Raw genomic sequence first — 24,706 nt, 5'->3', positions numbered from 1 at the left:
GCAACTAAAGAATACATTAGTTAACTCAGTGCAAGGACAGTTCAGTGGAGACAGGTGTTAGAGGTTGAGATTGCTATCAGTTGTGACTATAGTTGTGCATGAGATCTTGCACAATCAATGGATTAAGTAATGCCAATGAATATTGCATGGTTCAGCCAAGGAAATATGAGTTTTGCTTCATCCATTCGTCATTATTCTCATGCAGGATTGCACAGTGGAGGCAGGTAGACAGTGGAGGAGATTTGAACCTGTGATTGATTCAGATCTGAGCTAGTTTGTGTGTAATAGGTGGAGATAGTATTGAGTACTTGTGAGGAGTATTGTACTATGTATTGTTACATGTTCTCAATCATTATAATATACAGATAGTGTGGGGTTTTCAGCTGTACGCTTTCCCCAGGTTACATACTATGTTAATGTGTGCATGCGATTGATGTTTCATTGTTTTTAATTCCGCAAAATTGATGATCAACATAAAGGAGGTTATGTATTATGCATGTATTCCGCAATAGTGTAAAATCGAGATAATATCTATGAATAAGTGTCATATTATTCAAAATTTCTACAAGACACACTGACTATTAGATATAGTATAGATAAAACTAGCATCTAAGAGTTTTTGCAATTCTTCTTTAATAATTTCTCTTAGTGCAGGGTTCATTCACCTTTGGGATTTTCGGACAAGTCAGGCACCCATATATATATATATATATATATATATATATATATATATATATATATATATATATATATATGATGAGCACATGTTTCAGGGGGGTACCTTTCATGTCTTCATAACTCCATGCAAAGGCATCAAGCTGATCTTGCAACAAGTTCACAAGATGCTTTTGGTGGGATGGGTCTAGGTATGAACTAATGTATAAAGTTTTGATTGGACTAATCTCAACAAGAGTGGTGTCAGGCTCGAGAATACTTGTGGTGGATAATAAGCTCAATAATGACGAGGATGAGAATTGGGGATCACAGTTTTCCTAGAAAATTGGACTAAATATCTGATAAAGTGATTCAAAATTTTGCATAGTGGCTATTATCCAAAAAATCCTGGATCACACCCTCATTAGTTGACTTAGAATATTGATGAATCAAATAAAGGGACCAAGTATCCTCATCACTACTATCATAATCTAACCATAAGGTATCTCGAAGCTCCTGAATAGATCTGGAAGGTTGGTACAAGGTGACCTTTTTCCTAGCATCCCCATGGGAAATATACATGTCACTTGAGCGACATCATATATAGGAATTCATTGTGGCAAGCCATGGTCATCCCAAGGTCAAAGGGTGCCCCCAATAGGATTCTTTGGTTTTAACACAATAAAAAATGTGGGGTACTCCCATGAATTGACTGAGACAACTACATCATATAAACACACCCTTCGTCTTGATTTTAGATCTAACCGAAGTTGTTCCCTGGTTTGCTTACTCATAACATTAATAACATCTCCAAGGTATATTAACACATTGGAAACAAGGATATCACCTACCTGAATAGAGACAATTGGATTTCCAAGATCCGTATATTTCTCCACTTTAGCACATCCTTTCATCAACTCAGTTTCTCTTCCAACAAATTGGATAATGTGAGGTTAAACTCTTTTCCTCCCAAAATTTTTAAGACAAAGTTCCTTAACGATCTTCATGCATATAGGAATCTCTTTTATAGCCTGCAATGGAGGGACCTTTATACAAATATTTCTCAACTCAAAAGCCAGGTTATACTTAGGAGTGGGGTCCAATTTATCCATAACTAGTCTCTCTAGAAAGTGAGGTTGGTTTGAAGAAGAAGGTAAAGGTTTTGAGTATGTGTGAATAGGATTAACAATTACATCATTGTTTGAAATATTAGGATTTTCCTCCTTAATTTTCTCCTTGATGATTACCGTAGGTTGTTTTGGTTTCTGTTTTTCTAAGTCTATTACCCTTCCTGATGCTAGCTGGAGGTCATTGACCCAAAATGGCATGATCTGATAAATAGGGAAAGGGAGTGGTCCAATATAATGAATCATTTCCACTGCTTTATTATTTGGGTTAGGCACTGGCTGTGTGGGAAATTGAGGTGGTCGAAAAGGTGGTGGTAATGTCAGTGGTGGCATAGAATGAGTATTTTGAGGTAATGTCATTGGTAATGTGGGTTGTGCCATAAGATAAGGTGCATATGATATGGGATATGACTATGTAGGCATGGGATAGGAATAATGAGAATGTGGTGGTCCCCTCCATCCTTGTTTCCAAGGAGGAGACTACCCATACTGAGAATGATACCCATGCTACCAAGACTAAGGGTAGTTTGTGTTTTGATATGAATAATGTGGTGCATTATAACCAAAAAAATACGGTGTAGGTTTAGAAATCATACCTGTACTTACCTTTGGCCCTTATTTTTGTGCTCCCATAGCATGCAATGGCTCAGGTATCGAATGCTCTCCCTCAAATTCCGCTTTTAATCTTGGTATGGATGGGAACTATTCGATAGGATGTTTCCTTGCACATATTACATAGCTATTAGAAATTTTAACATTTGGAGGATACTCACATAAAATATGCCTTTTTTTGCATTTTGGACAATAAATGGATAATGTTTCTTGTTCTTCTACTAGTTTTTGCTGAAATTTTAAAGAATAAATATGTTTACTAACAATATTCATAATTTCACTTTTCATGTTATCCATTTTATTTTCTAAACCAATTATCTTAGCATATGTAGATCCAAATATGTTATTTCTAGAATTTCTCTTGATTCCCTTACTAGATCTAGATTGGTTTTGTGAGAACTTCCTCCACAGGTCACAAATTTGATCAAACGTTTTTTGAGCAATATCCCCTTGTCCTAACTAATTAAAATTATTTATGGAATCATCCATAATACCTCGCAAAAACAAGGTTCTAATAGTGCTTATATCAAATTTATGTTTCGACCTTTGAAGAATATACAAGAATCTATCAAAATAATCCTCTAAGGTCCGATCTCCCCCCTGTGCAATAGTAAAAATATCATCCTACATTTCTCTTGTTTTGCAATATTCCTGATATTTATTCAAGAACACCCTCTTCATTTTCTCCCAAGAAGCTATAGTATCCCCCCTTAGTCCCATGAACCAGCGTAAAGTTGAATCCTTGAGAGTTGTAGGGAAAAGTTTTATCTTATGGGCATCCAAAGAATAATCATAACTCCTACACAATATATCAAACTAAAAAAGGAAAGAATCGAGATATTCATGCACTTTACCATGAAAATGTGGAAGAATAGATGGTGGGATGTTATTCATTTGGACCGTTTCATGTGGATCCACAATCGGAAACCCAAAAGTAGACTGATCCTCCATTGGATGGTTCTCACCAACCCCTTCAACATGCACATCACCATTATCTGCCACTTTTCCTCCTTTAAACAAACTACTTCCCATAGACTGTGAAGGTTGATTATGGTTTAGTTTTATATTTTTAGTCCAAATAGTATCCTTCTTCCCTTCTACCGGTTGTGAAATTCCTGAACTACTGTCCCTACAGTCCAGGTGAATGGTACCTACATGATGGGTTTGTGTCTGCTCAGAATTCCTACCTACAATAGAAGGACCAACATGAGAAATACTTTATGATTTATCAATATTTCCTCTACCCTTCTTGGGCTTCGGACCCTTACCCCTTTCCTAGTCATACATTTTAAAAGAAATCAAAATGGAAATAATTGACAAAAAAAAAAAAAAATCTTACTAGAACAAATCAAGTTAAATGTTGCAGCTGGTTAAAAAATATGTCTACAGGACAAAAATCCATTCCAACGAAATTCCTTCAAGCAATAGAAATACACTGCACCTGAAAAATAAAGCAGACTTAACTCTACTGCATGAAAGAAAAGAAAACATAATTTTACCAAAATTCTTTTCAATTCCTCCCCGACAACGATACCAAAATGTTGGGTGTCAGAATTACAATTCATTTTTTCTAAACTTAATTGTCAAACCAGGGCTACATAAGCTTTGATGCATAGCATAGGTAATGCCAAATATTCTGGGTTCACTTTGTAAGTCCTACTTCTATCCTTGCAATTAAATCACTTAGGTATTGAAAGAACAACTTTTAAAGGAAGCCTTTTAATTATTTTCCTGCACTTGTTAACACGATGACACCACACTACTCCAGAAAATGGATTCTCACTTAGAAAATACCATTCAGAGACTTCTGGAAAATAATTTAGAAATAAATGAACTCATAATTCATGCCACTCAATTAACTCGAAACAAATAAATTACAAAACTTAAAAGATTTTTAAAATAAATCTATTCCCGAACTCGATTCTTGTACTAAGAAAATAAAGAAACTCCATTCCTATACTAAAATGAACCTTTTCCTTCACTTGATAATTTTCTATTCCTTAATCAACAAGAATATTATGCTATCAAACCTAAAATAAAATGGTGCAAGAAGGAAGCTTTGACTCAAATTAAGACAACAATTTCCAAATCATCACATTCCCCTTCAAGGTATAAACTTCGAAATCAAATGGAAATTTTATCAAACCACTATGCGAATATTGAACTTCTGTGCTTGAATAAATAAATCACCTTATAAATACGTTCTGCTTATACCCCATTCTGAATAGTTTAATACCGTATCCCAAGTATACTTCTGTGTTTGCAAAGGAAATTGTTTCAAAAAGAAATATTCAACTGTGATCTTTGAATAAGAATGATATTTTGTTCCTGTACTAAAAAACTAAAGTAGAAAAATAATCAAAAGGACTAGGAACATGATATAGATCTGAAAATTCCCAAAGAAATATAGGTTTCCTTGCACAGTTACAGTACACATTTATCTGAACAAGGGTTCTTCCCTGCTTACTACAAATGATTTTTTTTAAAAGAGATATATGCTTATCATCAAGTAAGGTAAATATTAAACAGATAAAACCCTGCAAATCCTTGTTCCAAACTGTTAGCTACCTATACCAATAGGTTTCATATTTCATGATTGGCTATGAAAGGACCAAATATGCTCTGCTTTGATGACTCAAAGATCACATATTTCCAAGAAAATCCAATCTAGGCTTATAGTTTGGTATGGACTTAAAATTTTGATGGATGGTCCAACAGTCTAATCTGGATCATTCCATGGTTTAAATTTGTAGTTGTAGAAATAGAGAAAGGAGTTTGTCCAAACTGTTTAATCTTGGCAGACAAGTAGTTCAGGTAGAGAAGAAAAGGCTCCCTACAGCTTAATCTGGGACCTTGGAAGAAATAAGGGTAGAAGTAGATAGAAAAAGCAAAAGAAAAAGCAAAAGAAAAAGCCAAAGAAAAGAAAAGGCAGGTAAGGGTCTGCAAGTCCAAGTGCACCCTCCAAGAAGAACAAAAAATGCTAGGCAAGTAGCTGGGTAAGTAGTTGGGGTTGCAGAAAGATTATCCTTACCATTGCAGGTGTGTTGACTTTTTTCACCAAAGCAGAGTTAATGAATTAAGAAGGGGTTCTTCTTCATCAAGTTGCAGCAAGCAAAGGAGCATGTCTAACCTCCCTATTCCCTGTTCATGTCATTCACTAACATTCCCTCATCACTTGAGATTCATGGAAGAATTGTGGTTTCATGGTGGCTCTTAATCTTTTTAGAAGCCACATTTCTTGTCTAAAAATTCTTTTCATTTTGATCTACTCCCTAAACTAAGTTAGTCTCAAACAAACTAAGTGTTTTCCCCCTTCATCCACCCCCCCATCCATATTAACTCTAACTTTACTATATAAATCCCCTATATCACCTTTCCCCTACTAATATTAAACACCATGGTGTATAAACCCCAAATTTTGTATAAATACCCCTCCCCTTGGCATTATAGCCAATAAGTCCTATGTCAGGGATCAAAGTGACATCTGGCCACTTGGATGAACCTATACCTCATCTCCCCCCCCTTGCTGCAAGTCATTCCACTCATTAAACCATTATTTGCAAAGAAAAACCCTATACAAGCCCCTTTTTACCCATAACCCCTTTTGAAATCATAAAAGATCCAAAAAACCCACTTCTGCCGCTTAAACCAAAGTCTCGGCGCATATATTTGTTTTTCCAAAATACATTGGAAACCTTACTAAAGCACTATACCCCGATGACCCTCCGCCTAAGCGCGCATCCCGAAAATAACTATTAAATAATGCCGCGCCTTTGGCCATATCCACAGTGCATGTCATCGACCCGGCAGCCGTCCGATCGGATCTTGAGCATCCAACGGCTCTTATCACATCGGAGCGGCTCCGACGTTCGCCGTTTACCCGCCGTATCAACCCATCACATCACTTCCCCGACAGCCGTTGGATCGAGCCCTCCAGATCTGACGGTCATCGTTGATATCGGAGCGGGTCTCGCGCCCGACGGATATCGTCCGATGTCCGTAAAAAGGTTACGTCACTCGGCAGCCACGCGTCCTCGCCACAGCTCGTCGGAGGTACGTCTGACAGATACCCCCCCGTACCATAAGCGGTGCGATATGAAACCGCTGGCTGTTTCCGGTTTCGGCTATTCCGCCTATACTACGTCACCTCCACATCATCCCACGTCACTGCCACCATGCCGGCACGTCAACCCTTGCGCCCGACCGTCTGCCGACCTGTCATGCCACTCCACCATCCCCGTGGACCAATCAGAGCCCGCCACCTCACCCATGACGTCAGCCGGCCCTGACCCCACCTATGACGTCATGCTGACGTCAGCAGAAAAACGCGCCAAAAGTCCAAAAAACCAATATAATAGCCAAAATTCGCGTTTTTCTCACTTTTCTACAAAAACGCCCGTTGCTCCTGCATGCGATTTTTACGACCAAAAGTCTACCAACCTGCAGAACCTGACCAGGAGACCGGAGGCGCGCCATTTCCACAGTCATCCGTGACCATTGCCTACTCCTCACCAGGTATTTTCTGCTATAAATCCTTCACGTACCTGCTTTATCTGTTATGTCCCTCGAAAGAGCTTAGAACAGAGAAAACTCTTGAAATCACCGGCAGAAATCCCTGCACCTGCCCCTTTGACAGTTCTGAACTCGAAGACTACTAGCTGAGCCTTGTTTACCTGCATTTTCATTGAAAAAACCAAGCTATGTCTGCGCAATCGCGGCAGACTCATTCAAACTGAATTTAACCACTGAGAGAGACAGAGTGAGGCCAAACATTTGTCCTAATTACACTACAAATAGTATTTCAATTGCTATTTGCTAGAACCACTCTCTGTTCCGGATAAATTCACCTCCCTGGAAAAGAGACATTCTTCTGTGCTGGCCTGCTCAATTAAAACCACTTTGCACTCAATTCAGAATCCTTTGGTAATGGAGACACCTGTAGTACTAAATGTTCAGCCTCTGAATGCCCCTCAAAAGAACTTGAAATGGCAATCCTTGGCAGATATGGATTACCAAATTACAGAAGAAATGCTTATGAGCAGCAAATTCCACATTCATCTGTTGAAAGAGTTGAAAGCCAAGCACGAAAATGGGACAGATATATTGGGCTTATGGGACTCTTTCCTCCCTATTTTCAAACTCCCTCAGGTCGACCAGTTCCCTGAACTAATCCACCTGTGTGCTGAATAATATGATGTTTCTCAGAGGGCTGTTGTTGACCCATCTGGTTCAGTACTTTTCTATGTTACCCCTCAAGCTATCAGAGACATGCTTTGCTTCAACCCTCAGAAGAAGTTGGTCCCTTTGTCACTAGTGAACCTGATAAAACAAGGGGATAAACTGACAGATGCTCAAATTATCAAATTTAATCAATTATACATTAACTCTGACAGTGTGATGTACCCTCCAATTGTTTATATATATCTCAATGAGCTGGGCAGAGACCTTGCAGATATGATTTCTCCCATCTTGGGATATAGTTCAATTGAGCATATTGATGCAACTGTGCTGGTAATGATGCTTATGTTTGCTCCTGGCAAGTCACCAATCTGCTATGACTATGCCACCTACATATCAGACAAGATTCATGAGCAATTGATGAATTTGAGGAGAGATAGGATGTTCAGATACGCCTCCTACATTTACCATTTGATCTTGTACCATCAACATGAGAAATTTCATTTTTCAATCAAAAGAATGGATGCCCAAGGCAATCCCAGATCAGTGGTCTATTGGTCTTCTATCTTCCACACTAGACCTCAGTCTCCATACACTTACTGTGAATTCATGGATCTGTTCATCCATCCAGCTATGGCAATGCTGATGAGCTCACCTCCTCCGAGACTCACTGATGATATGCAGAGAATTCTTCAGCTGTCCAAAGCTTACAGCATTGGGGATTGGTACTTCTACCAAAACCACACTGTCATCAGGATATATGGGTGTGATCTACCTCCATTCAAATTACCTAAGTATGTGCCTATGAGACTATTTGCCCTAGAGTACTTTAGGCAATTTGGCAGAGTTGATGTGCTTCACTTTTCAGGAAAAGGCAAAAAAGCACAGTTAAAGGTGAAAAGCCAACTTGGCCATTTTATCTATAACGAGAGGGAGCAAGGATGGAGGGAAGCAGAGAGAATGCTTGAGGCCCTTGGCCTGCAAACCAGTTTCCTATGGGCGCCCTATGACCCTAATCATTTTATAACTATGAGGAGGCTCAAATATAAGTTATCTGCCTATGATCACCATAGTATCCCTCACATTGAAAAATATGCAAACCAAGACAAATGGAGGAGAGGGACCTTAGAAGAGCCCATGTCACAAGAAGAGCTAAACCAGAGGGCACTAAGGAATCTAAGGAAGATGGCTGACCTTGAACTTTGTTCACAGGTATTCACACTTCCAAGCACACAAGCGGGAGCAACTGCATCCTCCTCAACTGCCAAACAGCAAACTACCAAGGCCACTGAAAATATATCCAGCAGAGGCAAAGAAAAGGAAATGGAGACAGAGCAATCACATCAAGAGAAGGAGCAGTCACCTCCAGTGACTCAAGAGCAGGCAGATAAAGAAAGGCAGCAGCAGGCAGAGCAACAACAGCAACAAGGATTGCAGCAAAAAGAAGGGCAACATGACAGACAGCAGCCCTTACAGCAGGAAAGAGTAATTGATACTCCAACTTCCATTGAGCAACAGGCTCAGAACATAGTGCCTCCTAGGCCAGAAGTCACCACTGATGCCTCGGTCATCCAAACTCCACAGAAGGAGGACTTAAGCAGAAAAAGGGATAGAGAAACTCCTCTGACTTCATCTATCAACCAGGGAGAGAAAAGACAAAGATTGAATGACTTTTCAGAGGAGGACATAGTAATAAGACAAGCATTAGGCATGGGCCCACCCAGCAGAGAAGCTTCAGCAAGTTCCTTCCAGCAGGAACAGGACAGGACTATGGGAGGGGAGGTCAGCTCCTCTAGCCAGCAAAAAGAAGGACAGGTAAGCATCAAACAACAGTTTATAGACATCAAAAGGAGGAGTGATCCTATCAAAATACAGTTGTACAATCATCTGCTAAACATGGCTCCTACCAATCAGCAAAGACTTATGTCTGCCTTTGATGTAAGTGAAGGCAAAATGATCATGAGTCATTTTATGCCCACAACACTGCATCCCCAATCTGCCTCAGATTACCTCAGGACCAACCTGGAGGTCCTGGCCAAAGACATACACCCAATGGACAAAATTGAACTGCACAAACAGACTGGTGAGATGGTGTATGCCTCCTTGGCAGACGAAACATTAGAAAATTACAAGCTAAAGAGCAGCCTTAATGCCACAGCCTCTCAACTGGAATTGGAGAGGGCATCATCCCAGGCGAAGGACAACAGAATAAGGTCCTTGGAGGACATAATCATTGAAATTGGGCATGATCCCAAAGATATTACAGGAATACAGGAAATCTTGAAGTTGAGGGATGCTGACATGGCTGCCTTGAGAAAGAAAATCAAACTCCCAGCTACCATTCACCCTCAGACAGATGAGGTAGCCCAACAAAGGCATGAGCAGGACACCACAGATTTGTTGATCTCCATTTATAAACAGCTTGTTCAGGCACAAGAGAAATTGGGAGAATCTGAGGCTACACAAGCGGCCCTGCAAGCAGCATTGAAAGAAAGAGAAGAGGGTCAGACCTCTCAGCCTCCTCCTCAGATCATCAATCTCGAGGAAACTGCTCCTATCACTGCTCCTCCTCCTCAACAGACTGAACAGACAGCAACATCTACTTCAGCAGCGCCAACAACTACAGAGCAGGCCCAAAGCCTGGATATGCAAAAGCTGAAGAATGAAATCCAAATCCTGGAAGCTCAAATGACAGAGTTAAATGAGACCAGGGAAAAGTTAGCCAAAGTCAATGACAGGCATGATAAATCAAAGAGAGAAGTGGCAGAAAAGGGCAGGGAAATCAAAGCCCTTAAAGACAAGATCAAAGAGCTAGAGAATGAGCTCAAGTTGGATAAGGTGGTGGCTGAGCTTAAAATAGTGCTGTGGGCTAACATTGGTCAATCTATCAATGAGCAATGGCCATATATTGAGACAATCCATGAGCAATTAGAGCTCATTCCAAAGGCACAGAAGGAGGTTCACAGATCAAGAGCTTTATTGAGCAATATGCCTGAAGTGGCCACCAGAATGATCAATGTACTTAACCATAAAACAAGTTCTCAGTTAGCTACCATGGGAATTACAAATAGAACTGAGACTATCCAAATGGTCAAAAGGGTTCTCACACTGAGAAACTTAGTGCAGACATTGGAAAGAAGAACCCAGGATATGCAGACTGAGGTGAACAGGTTTTTGGAAAAGTTTCAGGTGTTAGAAAACAGAGGGCTCCCTAGCTTACTGAACAGCGCAGGGAGATTGTTCACACATGACCAGTATGCCAAAAGGGTCAACACATTTGCCACTAGTCAGATCAATGAGAAGCCCAGCACCTCAGAGGAAACAGGGCCAGCCACAGGACAGACTCTCTATAACAGAGTAGAGAATCTATTTTTTATAATGAATGAGATCAATCACCTGTTTGGGGTGGCTCCCAATTTCTTCAAGTATACAGAGGCAGAGGAGACAATGGATGCCATTCTCAGGCATCAACTCCCTACGCAAGACTGGTGGATAAATGCAATACAGAAGATTTTGTAAACAGGGAGCCACTCACCAATTTTTGTTTCTTAAAAAATATCAGTTGTCATGCAGAGCACAGTTTAACAAAATCAGCATGCATTGTGGATTAAAGCTGAGCCAACTCAGCGGGTGTATCGGCCAACAAAGCAGAAATAGAAAACTACAGGTGGCAGGGCCGAGAAAATACAGCGCAGCAAGAAATAAAGACACATTATTCAGCATTAAAGCAAAGCGGCTCAACCGACTCAATGACCTCCAAAGGTCAAATTATCCTCTGACAGACATAAAGAGCATTTATGCTGCATTCAAAGTTGCAATAACTTCTTTTCTACTTTCTGTACGAATCTATGAAGATATTTTCTCTCTCAGATGACTCAATGCCTGAGATATTTTGTATAAACATTCCTATAAAGTCCCCTTCGCATGAGCTTGCAAGGGTTGTTGTTGATTTCTCCTGAAGAAGTTCTTATGCTGTAATCCTTTCAGAAGTTAATAAAGAAAGTGATGGAATTTCTCGGATTTCTGAGGTGTTGAATGCGTCCTGGTGTCTGTTGGAAACTGCTGGATTCCTGTGTATTTCATCATACAATAAGTCTCTGTAACTCTCTCTGTTATATATTTCGTTTGTTAAAATCCATACGTTATCTAACTCTAAATATTTAGCGACAAGGAAAATGAATAACTTTCAGGATTTATTCAATGAATACCCTGAGTTCAATCTGTGTTGTTAATCAATGTTTTCTTCAGATGCAATCTAGATAAGTGTAATTCTTAATTGCTGCACTTTCAGAATACATCTTTCACAAGTGACCTTTGTCACAGGAATTCAAGTTTTGCTCCTGTGCAACGTGCTACACTTTCACCTCACCAACTTAATAGAAAATTCTTAATTGCTTTCTATTGGTTGAAATACATCATCATTTAAGCTAAATTTGTTTGTCTGAAATACAAAATTGGCCCTGCAGTTTGAGCACCAGCAATCTTTCGTTTCTAAGCACTTCACAACTCCAGACTCCATTGCCCAATGATATTTTACTTTCTAAACAGTATATCATAAGACCTGAAAGAAATCCTTCAACCAAAACATAAACCAAAACCTGAGCATAATAGCTAGCCTAAAACACCATCATAATAGAGACAAATCATAAAGAGAGAGCCCTCTCTGATTACAGTTTGGCTAGAAACTGTGATCCAAAGATTGGTTAGTGGTTACCCCGGCCGTATTCCCTTGGGAGTCATAGGGAGCAGCCTGGGTGTTAACATAATTGGCGACTCCGCTGGGGAATTTTTAGGATTTTTTAATTGCTATTTATCGTCCATAGCTACCATCAAGCCTGAAATCAGTCAAGAGGCCTTAAAACTGTTTCTGCATCACAGTGACAGCTTTAGGGAAGAGCTTATTTAGGGAATTTTCATCTTAGCTTTGAAATATATATAACCATTTTGAAATCTTTATCCAGTCCTTGCAGATATAAAAACTTCCTACAAAATCCCAAAAAGGTTGGAAGCTGGCTCCTAAGAAAAATCCACGGCATACTAGGGCAAATCCTGATCCGAATCCACCCATCATTGTTGATAATCCAAATACCATCCCAAGAAACATTAGGAGGCAGCAAAGGCAGGAGCAGCCTGCTGATTTGACCCCTCATATAGTTCATCCAAATCCCATTTCTACTCCAATAAAAGTTCTTTTCCGATCTACCCCTACTTCCCCTAGTTCACCATCCACTTCTCGCAGTCCTCCTCTCACATCATCATCTACTGAACATATTCCCTTGACCAATACTCTTGGTACCGCTTCACCTGTTATCCCTGTGGTACCCATCGTTCCTATTATCCCAGCTGCCCCTGTTAATCCTTTTAACCCTGTAAATATGGCTAATAGATATGCACCTTTGCAGCTACCGGCTAATCCTGCAGCTCTACCCCAGGATTACCAATCCAAAATCTCATATTTTGACTCCACTGGCCCTTACTCTGCTATTCAACATGCTAAGAGGATGCAAGATCACTTTGAAAACTATGAAATAGATGATGACAGTGTGAGGATGAGAATCTTTGTCCAAAGCCTGACAGGTGATTTTAGAACCTGGTTCAGGTCGATCGCTGCAAGTACTATCACAACCCCTGATGAGCTTTATCAGGCCTTTATTACCAGATGGGAGAAGAAGAAAGATCCCCTGCACATACTTGGTGAGTATGAAACAATCAAGAGAGGTCCTCAAGAGACCGTTCTGGAGTATTGTGCTAGATTCAACAATGTGTACAATGCAATACCACAAAACCTAAGACCTCCTCCTGATTTGGCCTTGTACAAGTTCCCTGATGGATTTGATTCTGACATGGCCTATCAGTTGAAGGAAAGAGAACCTGAAACCCTTGAAGACGCTCAAAAGGCTGCTGTCACAGTGGAAGCAAACCTGATCGCCAAAAGAAACAGGGCAAGGTTGGAAAAGAGAAACATATTCAAAGAGGAACACTCTGCCTTTGATCAGAAGCTGGATGCAATACTTAATGGTATGAAAAGGTTGGGTGATAGGGTAGAAAAAGTGGAGAGAAAAGCATCATGGGAAGCACCACAAAAGAATCCTCCTAGGAATCCAAATTTTAGGAGAACTCAAAACCTAAATGTTGGTAAGACCAGTGCTGACCAGGACATAAGACCCCCTTTCCAAGAAAATTATGCAGAAACTTCCACATCAACAGAGCCCAATGAAGATCCTGAGATTAATTTAATGGGTCTAGATGGTGAAAATCAAGTTTTCTTAACACAAGAAGATCATGAGGATGATGAAATCAAACTATTCCAAACTAAATCAGGTGAATCCTTTGACTTCAAACAAGGCTATGACACTGCTGTTTATGAAGTCCATAAACAATACAAGCTGAGGAGCAGAACTGTGAATGTTAACCAGCCTGAAAAGAAAAAGGATAATCAGCAGCCCGAAAGAGTTACAGTCATAGAACCTAATGACAAAATGACTTCACATACAGAAGAAGTGATTGTTGAGGAGATCACTGAACCACTGTCCTTAAAACAGCACCCTATGGTCACTCCCCCTGCTCATCCTCATTCAACTCTTTCTCCTCAAGAGATGAGTAAAAAGGATAAGTCCCAAAGTCAAGACAAAAATCAAGAAGAAGATGTAATCAACAAGGAAAGAACTGTCACCTATAACCCCAAGACGCAATCTGAAAAACCTTTTGATCTAGAAACAGAAATTGGCAAATTAAAGATAGCAATTCCTCTCTTAGAACTTGCCAAGCATGACATCTATAAACTACAGATCAAAAGGTCCCTTCAACTCACTAGTAACAAAGATGATGTCAATGTGATGGATGACACCCCAGAACTCCTGTTTGGCCCAGAAGTGGATGGAAAAACAGTAGTCACAGGGGTACTGCCTTTCTATGTCAGTTTACATATTCATGATAAAATATTACATAATGCAATGTTTGACTCAGGTGCCTCTCACAATCTCATGCCAAAAGCAGTCATGGAGAGATTAAATTTAGACATAACAAGACCATATAAGGATCTGTTTTCCTTTGACTCCAGCCAAGTCAAGTGTTTAGGTCTCATAAAAGACTTATGTGTGTCTCTGGTTCAATACCCAAACAAGACAATCCTAATGGATGTGGTGGTTGCTGATATCCCACCCAAGTATGGGATGCTGTTATCAAGATCATGGGGGGCCAAACTCCAAGGTTCCCTACAATTAGACATGTCATATGCCACCATCTCTGTTTTTGGGCAACCAAAAAGACTGTACAGAGAAACACTTATGAAATACATGGTCAGTAGTGAAGAAAAGCCTAAAAAATTTCCTATATATGCTGTCCATTCAGACATAGACTCATACATTCTCTTCAATGACACCACCATGCCCTCAAAAGATGAGGATGAAACCAAGATATTCATACAAGAGAAAGACTCAAGGGAAAGTTTCACCACCCATGAAACAACAGCCAATCAAACACTAGATGTTGTTGCTGCCCTAGTTGTCTAGAACATCCAATCAAATGATGAGACTGTCCTAGAAGACAAGCTAGAGAAAAAACCACAATTTCTACTCACATTACCAGCCCATGAACATATCATCAAATCTCCTTTCCACCAGGATATTCTATGGTTCCTTGAATTTGATGGTTCAGTTAACAAATTAGGAGCAGGAGCTGGAGTTTGGGTACACAATAAAGAAAATAGCTATGCAGAAGGCAGAGCCTATAGATTGAATTTCAGGTGTACTAATAACATGGTAGAATATGAAGCTCTTTTACTAGGACTCAAGTTGGTAAAATTCTTGCAAGCTGCCAGGGTTTCAATTATGGGTGATTCAGATTTAGTTATTCAACAAGTGAAAGGAAACTTTGTCACCAATGACAAAAGACTAAGGACTTATAGGTCTGCTGTTGCTGAAGTACTAAACTTTTTCTCTGAATTTCAAATAACCAAAGTTCCTAGAACCCACAATCTACATGCTCATAGTTTAGCCACCTTTGCAAGTACCTGCAAGTTGCCCTTTGAGCCCCACCATTGTTTTACAGCTGAGGTAAAACACAGACCTTCCATTCCAAACAATATCAATGATTGGCAAGTATTTGAGGATGACAAGCAAATAAATCATTTTTTAACTATGCAGCAAGAATTTGCAGGACTAAATATTGATACTGAGACAGCAAGTCAATCACAAATATTTGATGGAGCAAGTCCATCACAAATACAGTTTCAACAGACTACTCAGCCAATATCACCCAGAACTGCAAAACTAATGCTGAGTCCAACCATTTTCAACAAGGAAAACATTCAGCAAATTCAACAAATCAACTATGAAGAGGTGGCCAATGCTGAAACTGAAATCATAGAGCTGAAAGACAATTTCCTACCAACAGGCCTAACTCCACTAGAGGACATCTTTGATTCAAATGATACTCCCAGAAAACCAAAAATGCAGCCCCTAAATGCAGCCATTGAAGAATGTAACATAGGTACAATTGACAAACCCAAGATAATTAAATTATCTGCTTCCTTACCTCCTGATCAAAAGCCCAAATACATTGACCTCTTTAAAGAGTTCCAGGATGTTTTTGCATGGAGCTATGAGGACCTAAAGTCCTATGATACCTCTGTAATCCAGCACACTATCCCTCTCAAACTTGATCAAAAGCCCTTTAAACAAAAACTGAGGAGAATAAATCCTATGCTCCTCCCAGCGATGGAACAAGAGGTACAAAAAATGTTCAAAGCAGGCATCATAGCACCAATCAGATTCTCTGAGTGGATCTCCAACTTAGTCCCTACAAGAAAGAAGACTGGTGAAATTAGGCTGTGTGTGGATTTGAGGAATCTGAACCAAGTATCCCTTAAAGACAATTACCCCTTACCCAAGATGGATCACATTTTGTAGAGAGTAGTGGGGGCTTCCAGAATTTCTCTACTTGATGGATTTTCAGGCTTCAATCAAATCCTAGTTCACCCTGATGATCAGGACAAAACAACATTTACAACCCCATGGGGAACTTTCAAATATGTAAAGATGCCTTTTGGATTGAAAAATGCAGGGGCAACATTTCAAAGAGCAATGGATATTGCTTTTGCAAAGGAGATTCATAACTTTTTAGTCATTTACCTAGATGACCTTACACCTTTCTCAAAGTCAGACCAAGAACATATAAGACATCTGAGACAGATCTTCCTAAAATGCAGAAAATATGGAATCTCCTTGAATCCTAAGAAATCCCTGTTTGGTTTAGAAGAAGGTAAGCTATTGGGCCATATCATTTCTAAAGATGGCATTAGAATTGACCCAGATAGGATACAAGCTATCCTACAAATGCCCCACCCAAGAAATGTCAAAGAGTTGCAAGGATTCTTGGGAAAAATCAATTTCTTAAGAAGGTTTATCCCAAACCTAGCAGAACTAATCAGATTATTGAATAACATGCTAAAAAAGGATTCAAAAGTCAAATGGACTGTTGAAGCCAATCAAGCCTTTGAAGGTATAAAATTGGCCCTTACCCAAACTCCAGTCTTGACCAATCCTCAGTTTGACAGAGAATTTATCATTTTCTCTTTTGCCTCCCAGCATACTATTGCTGCTGTTTTATTGCAGAAAGATGACCAAGGCAATGAGAAGCCAATTGCTTTCTTTAGCAAAGCCCTCAGAGATGCACCTTTAAAGTATCAAATCATGGAAAAACAAGCTTATGCTTTGGTCAAAGCAATCAAGGACTTTAGGATTTATATCCTTTATTCCCATGTTATAGCATATGTGCCAAGTCCTATTGTCAAAGACATTCTCACCCAAGAAAATTTAGAGGGCAGAAGAGGAAAATGGATTGCCAACATCTTGGAGTTTGACATTGAGATAAAACCTACAAAACTAATAAAAGGGCAAGGCTTGGCCAAACTAATGACAGATACAAATTTTCAAGCCTTAAACATTAACCAGCTGGACAGTGAACCGGAGCTGGCGACTCCAAAGATCAATGTAGCCTTTGAACAATCCCCCTGGTATTCAGATATCTGTCATGTGTTACAAAACCTGTGTGCTCCCCCAGGACTGTCCAGAACTAAGTGTAGATTCTTAAAAATGAAAACCTCAAGATTTTGTGTGATGGATGGCAATCTGCTTTGGAAAAACCATGAAGGTATATTGCTGCACTGTTTAATTGAAAATGAAGCTGACAATATCATAAAAGAATTTCATGCAGGTGACTGTGGTGGACACTTATACTGGAAGTCCACTGTGGACAAGATACTAAGGGCTGGATATTACTGGCCCACCATGTTCTTTGATGTCAAGAAATTCATCACCTCATGTCATAAATGTCAAGTGTTTGAGGGAAAGAGACAGTTGCTGCCACTCCCTTTAAGGCCTATTGCAACAGAGAGACCTTTTCAACAATGGGGCTTGGATTTCATTGGGGAAATTCATCCCTCATCTTCAGGCCAACACAGATGGATTTTAACAGCAACAGACTGCTTCACTAAGTGGATTGAAGCTGCTCCATGTAGACAAGCAAATGATTCAATAATTATTCAGTTCCTGGAGAACAACATATTGGCTAGATTTGGCTGTCCTGACAAAATAATAACAGACAATGCTGCTGCTTTCAGATCCAAGAAAATGGTGAACTTTTGCCATAAATTTCATATTACCTTGGGCCATTCTACTGCATACTATCCCCAAGGAAATGGCCTTGCTGAATCATCAAACAAAAGCCTTGTAAACATTATAAAGAAAGTATTGGAAGAGAACAAAAAGAATTGGCATAAGAAGCTTGTGAATGCCCTATGGGCAGATAGACTAACAACCAAAAGATCAATTGGGACCAGCCCATATGAGTTGGTTTATGGATTAGAGGCCAAGTTCCCCTCATCCTTAGGAGTGCCTGTTATGAAGCTTCTTCAAGAAAGCCAAGCTGAACCAAATGATATGCAAAGAAGAATCAATCAAATCATATGTCTGCAGCAGACTAGAGACCAAGTTTTCAGCAGAGTTCAAGTTCTACAAGAGAAATTAAAGAAGGCCTTTGATAGAAGAACTAAGGCAGAAGATTTCAGTGTGGGAGACAAAGTCCTCAAGTGGGATGCAAGGAGAGAAGACAAAGGAAAACATGGAAAATTTGATTCCTTATGGAGAGGACCATTTGCTGTCCAAGCAGTGCAAGGTAACAATACCTATTTCCTTAAAAGTCTAACTGAAACTGACTTGGATGAAGGTCCTGTGAATGGCAGGATGCTGAAGCATTATTTTGACTATTACCCATGAGTGCAGTCTGGGTTCCCTTGTATATATGCAGATGTATATATTATTTTCTGTTTTAGATTGTAAAAATGCAGTTTTCCAAGTTTATTGACTGTCAGCAAAAGGTAAATAGAATCAGAAGTCTACCAAGAAGATAAGCACACAATTTTGGCACTTCAAAGCAGCAAACTACAAAATGGGCAAGAGCAACCAAGGAGCAAGGCAATCTGACCTGCTGTTCTTGGTCTTTCAAAAGAAACACCATCCCCATGTGGAGCCACTGTTAGCTACCTATACCAATAGGTTTCATATTTCATGATTGGCTATGAAAGGACCAAATATGCTCTGCTTTGATGACTCAAAGATCACATATTTCCAAGAAAATCCAATCTAGGCTTATAGTTTGGTATGGACTTAAAATTTTGATGGATGGTCCAACAGTCTAATCTGGATCATTCCATGGTTTAAATTTGCAGTTGTAGAAATAGAGAAAGGAGTCTGTCCAAACTGTTTAATCTTGGCAGACAAGTAGTTCAGGTAGAGAAGAAAAGGCTCCCTACAGCTTAATCTGGGACCTTGGAAGAAATAAGGGTAGAAGTAGATAGAAAAAGCAAAAGAAAAAGCCAAAGAAAAGAAAAGGCAGGTAAGGGTCTGCAAGTCCAAGTGCACCCTCCAAGAAGAACAAAAAATGCTAGGCAAGTAGCTGGGTAAGTAGTTGGGGTTGCAGAAAGATTATCCTTACCATTGCAGGTGTGTTGACTTTGTTCACCAAAGCAGAGTTAATGAATTAAGAAGGGGTTCTTCTTCATCAAGTTGCAGCAAGCAAAGGAGCATGTCTAACCTCCCTATTCCCTATTCATGTCATTCACTAACATTCCCTCATCACTTGAGATTCATGGAAGAATTGTGGTTTCATGGTGGCTCTTAATCTTTTTAGAAGCCACATTTCTTGTCTAAAAATTCTTTTCATTTTGATCTACTCCCTAAACTAAGTTAGTCTCAAACAAACTTAGTGTTTTCCCCCTTCATCCACCCCCCCATCCATATTAACTCTAACTTTACTATATAAATCCCCTATATCACCTTTCCCCTACTAATATTAAACACCATGGTGTATAAACCCCAAAATTTGTATAAATACCCCTCCCCTTGGCATTATAGCCAATAAGTCCTATGTCAGGGATCAAAGTGACATCTGGCCACTTGGATGAACCTATACCTCATCTTCCCCCCCCTTGCTGCAAGTCATTCCACTCATTAAACCATTATTTGCAAAGAAAAACCCTATACAAGCCCCTTTTTACCCATAACCCCTTTTGAAATCATAAAAGATCCAAAAAACCCACTTCTGCCGCTTAAACCAAAGTCTCGGCGCATATATTTGTTTTTCCAAAATACATTGGAAACCTTACTAAAGCACTATACCTCGATGACCCTCCGCCTAAGCGCGCATCCCGAAAATAACTATTAAATAATGCCGCGCCTTTGGCCATATTCACAGTGCATGTCATCGACCCGGCAGCCGTCCGATCGGATCTTGAGCATCCAATGGCTCTTATCACATTGGAGCGGCTCCGACGTTCGCCGTTTACCCGCCGTATCAAGCCATCACATCACTTCCCCGACAGCCGTTGGATCGAGCCCTCCAGATCTGACGGTCATCGTTGATATCGGAGCGAGTCTCGCGCCCGACGGATATCGTCCGATGTCCGTAAAAAGGTTACGTCACTCGGCAGCCACGCGTCCTCGCCACAGCTCGTCGGAGGTACGTCTGACAGATACCTCCCCCGTACCATAAGCGGTGCGATATGAAACCGCTGGCTGTTTCCGGTTTCGGCTATTCCGCCTACACTACGTCACCTCCACATCATCCCACATCACTGCCACCATGCCGGCACGTCAACCCTTGCGCCCGACCGTCTGCCGACCTGTCATGCCACTCCACCATCCCTATGGACCAATCAGAGCCCGCCACCTCACCCATGACGTCAGCCGCCCTGACCCCACCTATGACGTCATGCTGACGTCAGCAGAAAAACGCGCCAAAAGTCCAAAAAACCAATATAATAGCCAAAATTCGCGTTTTTCTCACTTTTCTACAAAAACGCCCGTTGCTCCTGCATGCGATTTTTACGACCAAAAGTCTACCAACCTGCAGAACCTGACCAGGAGACCGGAGGCGCGCCATTTCCACAGTCATCCGTGACCATTGCCTACTCCTCACCAGGTATTTTCTGCTACAAATCCTTCACGTACCTGCTTTATCTGTTATGTCCCTCGAAAGAGCTTAGAACAGAGAAAACTCTTGAAATCACCGGCAGAAATCCCTGCACCTTCCCGTTTGACAGTTGTGAACTCGAAGACTACTAGCCGAGCCTTGTTTACCTGCATTTTCATTGAAAAAACCAAGCTTTGTCTGCGCAATCGCGGCAGACTCATTCAAACTGAATTTAACCACTGAGAGAGACAGAGTGAGGCTAAACATTTGTCCTAATTACACTACAAATAGTATTTCAATTGCTATTTGCTAGAACCACTCTCTGTTCCTGATAAATTCACCTCCCTGGAAAAGAGACATTCTTCTGCGCTGGCCTGCTCAATTAAAACCACTTTGCACTCAATTCAGAATCCTTTTGGTAATGGAGACACCTGTAGTACTAAATGTTCAGCCTCTGAATGCCCCTCAAAAGAACTTGAAATGGCAATCCTTGGCAGATATGGATTACCAAATTACAGAAGAAATGCTTATGAGCAGCAAATTCCACATTCATCTGTTGAAAGAGTTGAAAGCCAAGCACGAAAATGGGACAGATATATTGGGCTTATGGGACTCTTTCCTCCCTATTTTCAAACTCCCTCAGGTCGACCAGTTCCCTGAACTAATCCACCTGTGTGCTGAACAATATGATGTTTCTCAGAGGGCTGTTGTTGACCCATCTGGTTCAGTACTTTTCTATGTTACCCCTCAAGCTATCAGAGACATGCTTTGCTTCAACCCTCAGAAGAAGTTGGTCCCTTTGTCACTAGTGAACCTGATAAAACAAGGGGAAAAACTGACAGATGCTCAAATTATCAAATTTAATCAATTATACATTAACTCTGACAGTGTGATGTACCCTCCAATTGTTTATATATATCTCAATGAGCTGGGCAGAGACCTTGCAGATATGATTTCTCCCATCTTGGGATATAGTTCAATTGAGCATATTGATGCAACTGTGCTGGTAATGATGCTTATGTTTGCTCCTGGCAAGTCACCAATCTGCTATGACTATGCCACCTACATATCAGACAAGATTCATGAGCAATTGATGAATTTGAGGAGAGATAGGATGTTCAGATACACCTCCTACATTTACCATTTGATCTTGTACCATCAACATGAGAAATTTCATTTTTCAATCAAAAGAATGGATGCCCAAGGCAATCCCAGATCAGTGGTCTATTGGTCTTCTATCTTCCACACTAGACCTCAGTCTCCATACACTTACTGTGAATTCATGGATCTGTTCATCCATCCAGCTATGGCAATGCTGATGAGCTCACCTCCTCCGAGACTCACTGATGATACGCAGAGAATTCTTCAGCTGTCTAAAGCTTACAACATTGGGGATTGGTACTTCTACCAAAACCACACTGTCATCAGGATATATGGGTGTGATCTACCTCCATTCAAATTACCTAAGTATGTGCCTATGAGACTATTTGCCCTAGAGTACCTTAGGCAATTTGGCAGAGTTGATGTGCTTCACTTTTCAGGAAAAGGCAAAAAAGCACAGTTAAAGGTGAAAAGCCAACTTGGCCATTTTATCTATAACGAGAAGGAGCAAGGATGGAGGGAAGCAGAGAGAATGCTTGAGGCCCTTGGCCTGCAAACCAGTTTCCTATGGGCGCCCTATGACCCTAATCATTTTATAACTATGAGGAGGCTCAAATATAAGTTATCTGCCTATGATCACCATAGTATCCCTCACATTGAAAAATATGCAAACCAAGACAAATGGAGGAGAGGGACCTTAGAAGAGCCCATGTCACAAGAAGAGCTAAACCAGAGGGCACTAAGGAATCTAAGGAAGATGGCTGACCTTGAACTTTGTTCACAGGTATTCACACTTCCAAGCACACAAGCGAGAGCAACTGCATCCTCCTCAACTGCCAAACAGCAAACTACCAAGGCCACTGAAAATATATCCAGCAGAGGCAAAGAAAAGGAAATGGAGACAGATCAATCACATCAAGAGAAGGAGCAGTCACCTCCAGTGACTCAAGAGCATGCAGATAAAGAAAGGCAGCAGCAGGCAGAGCAACAACAGCAACAAGGATTGCAACAAAAAGAAGGGCAACATGACAGACAACAGCCCTTACAGCAGGAAAGAGTAATTGATACTCCAACTTCCACTGAGCAACAGGCTCAGAACATAGTGCCTCCTAGGCCAGAAGTCACCACTGATGCCTCGGTCCTCCAAACTCCACAGAAGGAGGACTTAAGCAGAAAAAGGGATAGAGAAACTCCTCTGACTTCATCTATCAACCAGGGAGAGAAAAGACAAAGATTGAATGACTTTTCAGAGGAGGACATAGCAATAAGACAAGCATTAGGCATGGGCCCACCCAGCAGAGAAGCTTCAGCAAGTTCCTTCCAGCAGGAACAGGACAGGACTATGGGAGGGGAGGTCAGCTCCTCCAGCCAGCAAAAAGAAGGACAGGTAAGCATCAAACAGTAGTTTATAGACATCAAAAGGAGGAGTGATCCTATCAAAATACAACTGTACAATCATCTGCTAAACATGGCTCCTACCAATCAGCAAAGACTTATGTCTGCCTTTGATGTAAGTGAAGGCAAAATGATCATGAGTCATTTTATGCCCACAGCACTGCATCCCTAATCTGCCTCAGATTACCTCAGGACCAACCTGGAGGTCCTGGCCAAAGACATACACCCAATGGACAAAATTGAACTGCACAAACAGATTGGTGAGATGGTGTATGCCTCCTTGGCAGATGAAACATTAGAAAATTACAAGCTAAAGAGCAGCCTTAATGCCACAGCCTCTCAACTGGAATTGGAGAGGGCATCATCCCAAGTGAAGGACAACAGAATAAGGTCCTTGGAGGACATAATCATTGAAATTGGGCATGATCCCAAAGATATTACAGGAATACAAGAAATCTTGAAGTTGAGGGATGCTGACATGGCTGCCTTGAGAAAGAAAATCAAACTCCCAGCTACCATTCACCCTCAGACAGATGAGGTAGCCCAACAAAGGCATGAGCAGGACACCACAGATTTGTTGATCTCCATTTATAAACAGCTTGTTCAGGCACAAGAGAAATTGGGAGAATCTGAGGCTACACAAGCGGCCCTGCAAGCAGCATTGAAAGAAAGAGAAGAGGGTCAGACCTCTCAGCCTCCTCCTCAGATCATCAATCTCGAGGAAACTGCTCCTATCACTGCTCCTCCTCCTCAACAGACTGAACAGACAGCAACATCTACTTCAGCAGCGCCAACAACTACAGAGCAGGCCCAAAGCCTGGATATGCAAAAGCTGAAGAATGAAATCCAAATCCTGGAAGCTCAAATGACAGAGTTAAATGAGACCAGGGAAAAGTTAGCCAAAGTCAATGACAGGCATGATAAATCAAAGAGAGAAGTGGCAGAAAAGGGCAGGGAAATCAAAGCCCTTAAAGACAAGATCAAAGAGCTAGAGAATGAGCTCAAGTTGGATAAGGTGGTGGCTGAGCTTAAAATAGTGCTGTGGGCTAACATTGGTCAATCTATCAATGAGCAATGGCCATATATTGAGACAATCCATGAGCAATTAGAGCTCATTCCAAAGGCACAGAAGGAGGTTCACAGATCAAGAGCTTTATTGAGCAATATGC

The sequence above is a fragment of the Pinus tabuliformis genome, chromosome J, assembly GCF_031772625.1.
Source record: "Pinus tabuliformis cultivar Carrire ecotype Pingquan chromosome J, CPIR1, whole genome shotgun sequence".
Classification (NCBI taxonomy): domain Eukaryota; kingdom Viridiplantae; phylum Streptophyta; class Pinopsida; order Pinales; family Pinaceae; genus Pinus; species Pinus tabuliformis.
The sequence above is the reverse complement of the archived record's forward strand: the minus strand, read 5'-3'. Positions refer to the sequence as shown.